The following is an 8,798-nucleotide window of genomic DNA, read 5'->3' as shown; positions in this document are numbered from 1 at the left end:
AGTGATCAAGTTCCCCAATCACAAGGGGCGCGATTCTCCGCCCCCCACGACGGGTCGGAGAATAGCGGGAGGGCCTTCCCGACATTTTTCCCGACCTCCCGCTATTCCCCCCCCCCCCCACGGCCGCCCCACGACACGAATCGTTTTTTTTACGGCGAGCAGCGATTCTCCCTTATCCGATGGGCCGAGTTCACGAACCTGCTCTCACCGTTCGTGAAAACGGCCGCAAAGTGCCGTTCTCGAGAACCATGGCACCGATTGGCACGGCCGCACCACGGCCGTGCCAAGGGTGGCATGGGCCCGCGATTGGTGGGCACCGATCGCGGGCAGCGGGTCCGAACCCCGCGCACTCTTTGTTCCTCCGCCGCCCCGCTGGATCAGTCCGCGGGGCGGCTGAGGGGCATAATGGACCGCGCATGCGCGGCTTTCACGCATATGCGTGATGATGTCATCCGCGCATGCGCGGGTTGGAGCCGTCCAATCCGCGCAGGCGCGGCTGACGTCATCGTGTGCGTCAGCCGCCGTTACCCTTGGTGCGCGGGCTTAGCGAAGTTCGCTAAGCCTGCGATGCCGTGGTTCACGGGGCCCCGCTGCTAGCCCCGACCGGGGAGCAGAATCGGGTCCCGGGAGGGGGCGCGGAGGCTGCCGTGAAACACGGCCAGTTTCACGGCAGCCTTCACGACTCTCCGCATTTGCGGATAATCGCGCCCAACGTGTCATAATGTAATTTGATTTTAATCAGTGCCCTTACAAAATAGCTTGCAATGTCTCTGGTTTCTGCTGGTCTCTTGATAATGGTCGCTGGAACCAACTTTGTTATCTCCTTAAGGTATTGTGCTTCCGTCTGGTCAGGACAATAAGTGATTTGCATTTCAACTGCCCCATGTCTCTTGATGAGATTGGGCTGTTTCATGACTCATGGCCTGTTTGTCTTGATTCCGTTGTCTGCCTGATCTGCTCATTTAAAATGGAATGTCCTGTTCCATGTCCAGTTTATTTTGGTCCATTGATGAATTTGCTACAACTTACAACAAGTACCTATGCCATGGCATCTTGCAATGGCTGAGTGCAGGTTGGAGACAGGGATACAACAGTTTGCCTTTTTTTTCGGTCCAACCTTCACTCCCTGCAAGTGCGGATCCTCACGTGGCTGCTTCAGAGCAACTTTTACAAATACTGTATATCTTGGCAGCAACAAATGCAGTATTTAAATTTGCGACGAGGATCAGGAGTAGGTTGGGGTGGCTCTAATGGCCGAAAGCAGATTAAGATGGGGTGTGGGTTATTTGACAAGTACGGCAGTTACATATGCAACTTGGCAGTGGAGGTCTGACATTGGAGTGGATACAGTTCTTCAAAGTTTTTTATTTGTTCCCTGTCTTCTTTGTTCTTTTTTGGGTTTTGCACAGTAGTTCTCTCCATTTTGTGCTCCTGCTTTTGCCTTTTGTTTTGCTTTGTGTCTCTCGCTTCTGGTTCTCTTGTCTCCCGCATCTCTTTGTCTCCCACAACCTTATCCTTTCACCTTTTCTCTTCTCTTCTGTTTAGTGAGACAGTGGACAAACCACTGAAAGAGCTAATTATCTCTGAATTATTCTTGGGATGTGAGCTTTGCTGGCAAAGACCACATTTATTGCCCGTCACTATTCGAGCATTTGGCGGTGAGCTACCTGCAACTGAGAGTCTTGCTTAGCCATTTCAAAGGGCAGTCAAGAATCAATGACCTGGAGTCACATGTAGGCCAGGCCAGGTAACGATGACAGATTTTCTTCCCTAAAGGGCATCAGTAAACCTGATTGGTTTTGACTTTGGTTAGGCTATTGATTATTATTAATGAGACTAATAGAATAGATTTAACTTTTGCCAGCTACCATGGTGGGATTTGAACTTTTGTTTTCAGACAATTCATCCAGATCATTGGTTTATCAGTCCAGTAACATTGACACAGTGCCACCATCCAGCAGGTGCTGGATGGCGACAGACGATAACCTGACCAAAATGCACAAAAGCTATGTATGAGCTTGTGGTTAAAGATAGTGGAGAAAACAATGAATCAATAACCTAACTGCATTTGCCTTTATGTAGGTTGATTAGTTTGACTTGCTGGTTGGCTAGAGTGTGATACAAAATAACATCAACAATGGGTATGGGTTGAATCCCCACACTAGCTGTGGTACTGCATGGAAGAGCTGTCTCTCTGCCTTGCCCCATGCTTATTGCAGAGTCCTGGCCCTCAATTATTTATACTTGTCACTAACAGAGAGTGAAACTTACGGATCCTCGTGGACTATGGCTTACTAGACTTTATAAAACTGTGCCCTTTTAAATGAACCTCTGAATGCCGATTGAAATGTACTTTATGTATGCTGCATGTCCTGCTTGAACAAATGTTGGAAATGTATGTTCAGGATATCCCCACCCATATTTCTGCATTCAATTCCAATTCATTCAGGAACCATTTCCTGCCCTACATTTCTTTCCCCTGAACATGTCAGTGGCCCGAAAGGAGCTGAGGCCCAGTGTTTTGAGATTGATGGCTGTGGTCGGCAACGTTTTTATTGTATTTGTTCCACAAGATTTGGAGCCGACTATTACAATTGATTCCATAAACTGGTAGGTAGGGACATGGCGGATTTATTGAGATAGGATAGCCTTCCCCTATCATTGGCAGGCCGGGTGCAGACAGTTAAGATGAACACTTCGCCGCGGTTTTTATTTTTATTTCAGTACGTACTGGTCTTATTGCCAAAGTCATTTTTAATGGGGGTGGAATAGTTGATTTTGTCGTTTGTGTGGGCAGGTAAGGTGGCAAGGATTAGGAGAACGGTACTTCAGAGAGGGCAACAGTCAGGGGGCCTGGCCCTTCCAAGCCTGTTGTACTATTATTGGGCGGTGAACACTGAGAAAGAGCAGGGCTGGAGCAGAGAGACGAAGGCTTTGTGGGTGAGGGTGGAGCCAGGCTCTTGTAAGGTTGCGGGCGCTGGCAACGCGCCACTCCCGTTTGCCCAGGGAAGTATTTGGGGAGTCCACTGGTGGTGGCCATGCTGAACATATGGAGGCAATTTCGGCAGCACTTTAGGTTGGGGGTGGGATCAAAGTTGGTGCCGTCCGAGGGAACCACGGGTTTAGCCAATGAGGGTGGATGCTAGGTTTCGGGGTTGGGAGGAGCGAAGGGTGATGGAAATGAAGGACCTATTTTTAGAAGAGTGATTTGCGAGTTTGGAGGAGTTGGGGGAGAGGTTTGGGATCCCCAGGGGGGAGGTTTTTAAATATATATGCAGGAGCGGGATTTCACAAAAAAAGGTTTTCCTGACTTTTCCAGTAGCCTCTCCTCGTTACTGTAGAGGGTGCTATTGGTGATGTGAGTGGCTGGGGGTGGGGGGTCATCTCGGCGATCTACGGGAGGATTTTGGAGGAGGATATGGCATCTCTGGAGGGGGTTAAGGCCAAGTGGGAGGAGGAAGTAGGGATGGTGCCTTGAGGTGCTGCGGGGGGTGAATACCTTAACCGCATGTGCGAGGCTGGGGCTGATACAGCTGTAACTTCATTGAAGCCTACTTGTGACAATAAGCGATTATTAAAGGTGATACATAGAATGCACCTGACGAAGTTGAGGATGAGCCAGTTGTTTCAGGGGATGGGGAACAGTGTGGCAGGGACCTGGCCAATCACGTACATATGTTTTAGTCTTGCCCGAAGTTGGAGAAATTTTGGAGGTCGTATTTAAAAATAATTTTAGTGTACCCAATTCATTCTTTCCAATTAAGAGGCAATTTGGCGTGGCCAACCCACCTACCCTGCACATCTTTGGGTTGTTGGGGTGAAACCCATGCAAACACGGGGAGTATGTGCAAACTCCACATGGATAGTGACCCAGAGCCGGATCAAATCTGGGACCTCGGCGCTGTGAGGTAGCAATGCTAACCACGGCACCACCGTGCTGCCCTGGAGGTCATTCTTCAGCACCATGTCAGTGATATTGCACGTAGATTTGGAGCCCAGTCCCCTGGGGGCCATATTTGGGGTGACGGATTTGCTGGAGTTGGGGCAGCACGGTGGCGCAGTGGTTAGCATTGCTACCTCACGGAGCCGAGGTCCCAGGTTCGCTGCCGGCTCTGGGAACCTGTCTGTGTGGAGTCTGCACATCCTCCCTGTGTTTGCGTGGGTTTCGCCCCCACAACACAAAGATGTGCAGGGAAGGTGGATTGGCCACGCTAAGTTGCCCCTTAATTGGAAAAAATGAATTGGGCACTCTAAATTTATATTTTAAAAAATTATTTGAAAAAGGATTTGCTGGAGTTGCCGACGGGAGAAAGGGCGGATGTTTTAGTATTCGCCTTGTTGATCGCTCGCAGGCAGGTCCTGTTGAGGTGTAGGTCAATTTCTTCACCCTGTGTCTTGGTGTGGCTGGGTGATCTAATGGAGATTTTGTATTTGGAAAATGTGTAATTTGCTTTGGGGGGGTGGGGGTGGGGGGGGGGGCAAATGAGCGGTTCCACAAGAGATGGGGTGGGGTGGGGGGGGGGGGGGGGGCAAATGAGGGGTTCCACAAGAGATGGGGTTGTTCGTATTACATTTCAAGGAGGTGGGTTTCCATCAACTGGTCAAAGTGGGTTGTTTGGTTGAGGGTTTTGGGTGCGGGGGTGGTTGTGCTGGTTTTACTTTGTCATGTTGTGTGTTTCAAATGTTAAAATATCAAGAACTTGAATAAAAATTTAAAAAGAACAATTGATAATTGAGTTCTAAAGCAATGTGTACTCACAAAAGCACATTACATTCATGAAATACTTCAGAAATGTAATCACTGTTGTAATGTAGCAAATGCAACACCTTATTGTACACGGCAACGTAAAGAAGAACGGTTTTGAACTAAATTCCAAACATGTAATAATGAATTTGAATTAGTTTGAAATGTCATAACTTAATTTAGGTAGCTCGAGGAAGGGCGAGGGAAAATTATTTTATTTTTATTTATTTTGGACTTATGGCTACGGCATGTTAGGTGCAGGTCGTGTGTTTGGTGGCTCCTGTCCGGTCTGTCTTTTATGGCCTTTTTAGCCAGTTTTTGGTGAAGATTTATTGATGGGGAGTTGTAGGGAGTCTTAGGGCACTTATAGAAATGCAAAAGCCAGCAAGAAGAATCTTGGGAAGAAGGCAGTGAGTGAAGGTCTGCCACCGGTCTGTGTCTAGGGGTGCAGCAGGAGGAAAGATGGTGGGAGAGACCATGCCAATTACGGTGGAGAAGATGATGGAGATGATGGCTGGTGAGTTTGAACAGCTGTTCTCAAAGCATTTAGAAAAGCAACCCCAATTACCCAGCTTGTGCATCTTTTCCAACTTGCCTGTGTGTGTATGTAGAGGGTCAGTGAGTTAAGTGGGGGGGGGGGGGGGGGGGGGCATTAAAGATTAGATAGTAGGTAACCAGTTGTATATGTTGCCTATTTAATTATAGTTATTGTTAATAATAAAAAAGTTAATTGTGTTTAATTTACAAACCTGGTAGTTATCGGGCAGCAAAAGACCTTGGGTATTTTAAAATAAAAGTTCATTCAACTGTGTTGCAACTCTGAGTCAAGTGGGGCTAGAATTTACTACACAATAGCCCAGGGTGTCGGAACAATATATGATTACCATTTGAATCCTTCCAATTGAGTTTCCGCCTCTTCCCCATGACTGGAACAGCGCTTAGCAAAATCACAAATGACTTCCTATGTGACTGTGATGCATGTAAACTTGTGCTTCTCAACCTGTTTGTAGCTTTTGACACAATTGACCACACGATCCTCTTCCAATGCCTTTGCACTGTCAGCCAGCTGGGTGAGACTGCTCTCGCCTGATTCCATTCTCATCAGTCCAATTGTTGCCACAGAATAAATGAAAATCGCTTATTGTCACAAGTAGGCTTCAAATGAAGTTACTGTGAAAAGCCCCTAGTCGCCACATTCCGGCGCCTGTTCGGGGAGGCTGGTACAGGAATAACTTGCAATGGCTTCTCTTGTTCCCACACTGTCACCTCTAGTGTCCTTCAGGGCCTATCCTTGGTCCTCTTCTATTTTTAATCTATATTTTGCTCTCGGTGGCATCATCCAAAGACATATTTGTTTTCATGTGTACCATGGTGACACCCAACTCACTCTCATACCACCTTTCCTGACTCCCCGACTGTCTGTCGCTAAGTTATCTGACATCCAATAAGGGAGGAGCCAAAATTTGTGTCAATGACATCGGGAAGGCTGCTACATTATTGTCAGCCTCTGCTGCAATCTCCGTTCCTTAACTATTATTGCACAAGTGAATAGCACTGTGGCTTCACAGCTCCAGGTTCGATTCCCAGCTGGGTCACTGTCTGTGAGGAGTCTGCACGTTCTCCCCGTGTCTGCGTGGGTTTCCCCCGGGTGCTCCGGTTTTCTCCCACAGTCCAAAGACATGCAGGTTAGGTAGATTGGCCATGAGAAATTGCCCTTAGTGACCAAAAAGATTCGGAGGGGTTATTTGGTTACGGGGATAGGGTAGAAGTGAGGGCTTCAGTGGGTCAGTGCAGACTCGATGGGCCGAATGGCCTCCTTCTGCACTGTATGTTCTATGTTTCTTTCTCCCTGGCAACAGTCTTGACATTAAGCCCGTTTTTTTGCAATCTTGGGGGTCATGTTTGATCTCAAGATGAGCTTAATTTGTTCCATAAGTAGGACCACCTATTTCCACCTGATTTATATCACCAGGCTTCATCCTGTCAAGGCTCAACTCCAGATGAAGTCCTTATTCATGCTATCATTACCTCTAGACTTAACTAATCCAAATCACTCCTGGGTGGTGTCTCACATTCTACCCTGTTTAACTATGAGGGTACCCAAAATACTGCTGCCCTTGTCTTAACTCGCAGCCAGTCTCATTCCTTTATCACCCCCGTGCTCGCTGACCACACTGACACCAGAACAAACAATGTCTGAATTTTGAATTGCGCATCCTTGTATTCAAATCTCACCACAGCTTGACCCTACTTACTTTAGTAAGAAGTCTTACAACACCAGGTTAAAGTCCAACAGGTTTGTTTCAAACACGAGCTTTCGGAGCACGGCTCCTTCTTCAGGTGAATGAAGAGGAGCTCTTTAGGAGCCGTGCTCCGAAAGCTCGTGTTTGAAACAAACCTGTTGGACTTTAACCTGGTGTTGTAAGACTTCTTACTGTGCTCACCCCAGTCCAACGCCGGCATCTCCACATCATGGCTACTTACTTTAGTAATCTCTTTCAGCCCCACAACCCTCCGAGATCCCACTCCTCATTCTGGCTTCTTGTGCACTACTGATTTTAACTGGAGGCTGCCTTGAATTGCCTTGGCTGTAAACTCGTTCCCTCCCAATACCTCTCTACCTTGCTTTGAGGCTTTAAGACACTCTTTAAAACCTACCACTTTGATCAAACTTTGAGTCATCTGACCTACCATCCCCCTTATGTGGCTCTGTGTCATAATCCCCTGTGAAGCGCCTTGAGGAGTTTCAAGTTAAAGGCGCTATATGAATATCGATTTTTGTTGTTGATTAACTTGGAGGGTAACCTTTCAGCGATGGTGTTCACACATGTACTTAATAACCTTCTAGGTGGTGCAAGTTGCGGGAGGGAGCCTTGGCGAGTTCTTGTCCCTGCTAAGGAATTATTTCATGGTCCTAAGTCCCAATCGTTTGTTTACTGACGCAAACGAGGGGTTCTAACATATTACACACGTTCTTTTTTGTATCCAACTTTTGTTCTGTACATTTTGAATTCTCTCTCGAACGACAGCTGGAGAATAAATAAGAGGCGGCTGCTCCAGTACAACTGTAAATGTCTCGCAACGATTTTTTTCTTCCCCTGTGCTTCCTGTTAACGTCACACCAAGAACTGTAATCCATTATGTGTGGTATTGCAGGCCCAGACAGACCCCTTCCTACTGCAGGATCAGCCATTGTGCTTTTTTTGTCAACTCAGTCGCCTCGACTTTCCCTACTCAGTGCCTTACAATAGGCTTTTTAAAAAAAACAATCGCAATTTGCTACGTCTCTGAGGCAGGATCTTTGTTTTTAAACTTAACTTTTACATTGCCAGTCTCTGAACTACATTTACTGGGTTCGCGCGTGTGATCTGAGAAATAAAAGTGCAACGTTCCTCTCCATCGTTGCCAAACATGCGGGGTCGGCCACAGAATTCATGCGACCAGCCTCACCGTGTTTACCCGTTTAAAAAGTACCGAGCCTTGGGATGTGAAATATTGCCGGGTGCAGAACAAAGTAAACAGGAAGAGAAGCCGTGGCAATGGTTACAAAGTGGTAACTAGGAACACACACGGACATAGCATATAATGTGGCAGCGATTTCAACTCCACCGGTACAGCATTTAGAGCCACTAACACACAAAGAGGAAAACTCCCAACGATTTTAATTTCTTAAGACGTGTGCTGGGGCACTGGCCCGTTCGCTTCTCTCTGCTTCTAACACAAAGAGCACGCCTTCAGTTTACAATTTGAATTGTGCACACCATTTTTAAAAAATGTTCATTTGTTTCCTGCTATGGCCACGACACTCGCCCTACTGAAAAGCGAGGCGTCGACTGCTGAGCAAAAAAAATTTGAAAAAAAAGTGCTTGGCTCATTTGTTTTTTCTCTTTTCCCTCCACCCCACACACAAACACACTTCTTCCGCGTTGGGTGCGCGCACACGCCACCCCGCGGCATTCTGGGACTAGCAGTTCTCTCCGCCCGGCGGCAGGGGCACGTGACGTGCGCGGCGGAGCCATGGGAAGAACTACAGCTCCCGCGGTGCAGCGCGGCA

The sequence above is a fragment of the Scyliorhinus canicula genome, chromosome 8, assembly GCF_902713615.1.
Source record: "Scyliorhinus canicula chromosome 8, sScyCan1.1, whole genome shotgun sequence".
Taxonomy (NCBI): Eukaryota; Metazoa; Chordata; class Chondrichthyes; order Carcharhiniformes; family Scyliorhinidae; genus Scyliorhinus; species Scyliorhinus canicula.
This window is presented reverse-complemented; position numbering follows the sequence as displayed.